Raw genomic sequence first — 2,837 nt, 5'->3', positions numbered from 1 at the left:
AACCAGACAAGTGAGCCTATTGCAGAGGAAAGGGACAATTTTAGTGGGAATATTCAAAGCTGCTAGAGAAAGAAAAGGGAAACTGTTCAAGGGAACAGTTTTAAAGGATTAAAAAGGATTTTAAAGGATTAAAAAATAAAATAATAATAAAAACTGGGCTAGGGAGATAGCTCAGCCACATAAGTTCCTGCCTGGCAAGCACAAGGTCCTGAGTTCAATCCCTGGTACCGCAAAAATCAATCAATCAATCAATCAATCAATCAATCTTCAAAAGAATTTTTTTAAAAAAACTCAAGACTATTCTAACCCTTTCCTCCTATTCAACAATTAAGTTAAACCTATAGAAAATGAGCATTTGCTAATGCTAAAGACAGGCACTAAGTCTAAGCAACTAAACTCAGAGTGAAAACAGGATCTAAGGATTGAGGATTAGCCATAGTTGATTTGCAGGCTAGGCAGCTGCTATTGGTCCAGCAGAGGGCGCCTCCCTGATGGGAAGGCCATAGTTCTCTGAAGCTGCCAGAAATCAGTGGGTTCCTCTACTGCCATTCAGGAAGGCAGTGACAGTTTCAAGGGGAATGACTCTCTAAAACCAAGAGGACCTGCGGACAGGGTATAGAAAGGTGGGTCTGGCTTCATAGGTGGCCTCCACCTTCAAATGATGCCTGTTGCTTCTTGTCTTTCAGACTCAACTTGTTCTACAGAAGCCATCTCAAATCAGCTTAAATTTTAAACATTGAATGTGATCAAATCTATGTGGTTGTGATACTTCTTCAGTAAATACTATACAGGCTTTACCATAAATTTTTGTTTTTACCTTTTCCTAATTATTATTTCAAAAGGATGAACACTTTCTCTAACTCCTGACCATTGTAAAATACAATTTATATAAATCACATTGAAGAGATAGCTCATTGGACTAAGCGCCTGCTTAGGCAAGTGCAGGGACCAGGGTTCAATCCCCAGCACCACATGCTACACCGGCTCCGCCCTGAGGTGTGCTGAGACAGCCATTGAGACCAGGCATGGTGGCACACACCTGTAATTCCAGCGCCGGGGAGGCTGAAAACAGGAGGATCACCACAAGTTCAAGATATATAGTGAGACCCTGTGCCAAATAATTTTTTTTAAAACAAATATCACATTGAAAAGAATGCCCTGGAATAGAACATCTCAAATGCTGTTTATAGATTCAGGTTTATTACTCATTTTTCACATAATGTTCCTCCAAGTTAGACATCTTATGGTGCAAGACCAACTGGAAAACCATGCAATTATTACAAGTACAAACTGACAGTGCAAATTCATAAGCTCTCAACTTTCAGGGTAGTCTGTTTTCTATGTCTGATACTAGAAACTAATTTGGAGAGAGAGAGAGGGAGGAGGAGGAGGAGGGGGAGGAGAGGAGAAGAAAGGAAGGGAAAGAAGAAGGGAGGGAGAGGGGAGGGAGGGAAAGGGGAGGGAGGGTTGGAGGAAGGTGGGAGGAAGAGGGGAGGGAGGATGGGAGGGGAGAGACAGAGAGAGAGAGAGAGAGAGAGAGAGAGAGAGACAAGACAGAGAGACAGAAAAAGAGAGAGGAGAGGAGACAGAGGAGAGAGACAGAGAGAGAGACAGACACAGACAGACAGGTGAGAGTGGAAAGGAGAGAAAGGAGAGAGGAGAGAGGAGAGAGGAGGAAGGAGGGAAAGAGGAAAGAGGAAAGCAAGGAGAGAGGAGAGAGCAAGCAAGCAAGAGAACACGCTAAATAAGCAAGTCTTAGACAACTTTCTTTTAACAATACATGAGATTTTTATTTAGTGAAGACAATATTTGCAATTTTAACAGCCAAAAACCCTTCAGTTATACTGTTCACTTTGCAACAAAATATCAGTAGATATTTTGATATCAACAGAATATTCATGCAAGTGGTAGAGGGTATATACATTGAAAAACAAAATACTCCAGAAATCAATATATGTACATTATTTACATATTAACTATATTTAAGTAATAGAAATGTTTTCAGAGGAAAAAAATGAGAAATCATGACTTGTAGTTTCTGGTCTATAATAGACTTCTCAGCAAAGCATATCAGTGTAGATATCTGCATTTCTAACCTTGAAAATAGGCACTGCATTATATGAAGCATTAAATGCTGCTTCACCTAAAAACAGCTCTTACTCTGAGTCCATTGGTGAAGTCCATGTTAAACTACTAGAAAGTGTGTCAGGACCCCAGGGATGTGGAGGCTTATGTGGGTTCAGGGTCACTCTAAATAAACCTCAAAAAATAACCAGGGCCCAGCAAGACAGCTAGGGGCTGTGGAACTGCCATCTCCCGCCTAGGGTCCTCAGAACTGTGGGCCGTCCTGTGTCTCCATAGGAAACTTTGTCTTTGGCCAGAGCTGGGACTGACAACTCAAGACTGAGTGCAGCCCTTCAGTGGGGCAGGTGATGAGCATGACTGAGCCCCACTATCCTGTAGTGGGAGGGGTCTGAGTCTGCAGACCTTGGTGGAGGCCAGGTACACAGCAGGATGGCAGACACCCTTAGGGTTAATACTGTCACAAGAAAACCTGGGGTTGGGTGACTCAATGTAACACTCTTGATAGGGCAAGTCACTTAAGATTCTGAGCACCAGGGCCTTCTGCATGCTCCTGGGTGAATGGTCTTTGGGCAGAGCTGGCTCATAGTTGACCATGGTGATGAAAGATTCACTACCAGGTGATCCATGTTGACTTCTGTCAACACACTAAAACAGCTCCACATCCCCAGGGCCATACCTGGGTTAGATGATCAGAAGAGAAGAAGCTACTCATTCCCATGTGAAGTACTGACCCAACCCTGCTGCAGTCCCTG

General features: G+C 43.0%; 1 protein-coding gene across 1 annotated transcript in view; it reads right to left on the bottom strand.

Annotated features, from left to right (window-relative positions):
- The window catches only part of Cyth3 (cytohesin 3), a gene marked incomplete at its 3' end in the record, with an annotated part of 144,475 nt that overhangs the window by 20,820 nt on the left and 120,818 nt on the right, over positions 1-2,837 (bottom strand). The window lies entirely within an intron of this gene.

Source organism: Octodon degus, unplaced genomic scaffold (genome assembly GCF_000260255.1).
Source record: "Octodon degus isolate 3935 unplaced genomic scaffold, OctDeg1.0 scaffold00031, whole genome shotgun sequence".
In the NCBI taxonomy this organism is placed as follows: Eukaryota; Metazoa; Chordata; class Mammalia; order Rodentia; family Octodontidae; genus Octodon; species Octodon degus.
The sequence above is the reverse complement of the archived record's forward strand: the minus strand, read 5'-3'. Positions and strand labels throughout refer to the sequence as shown.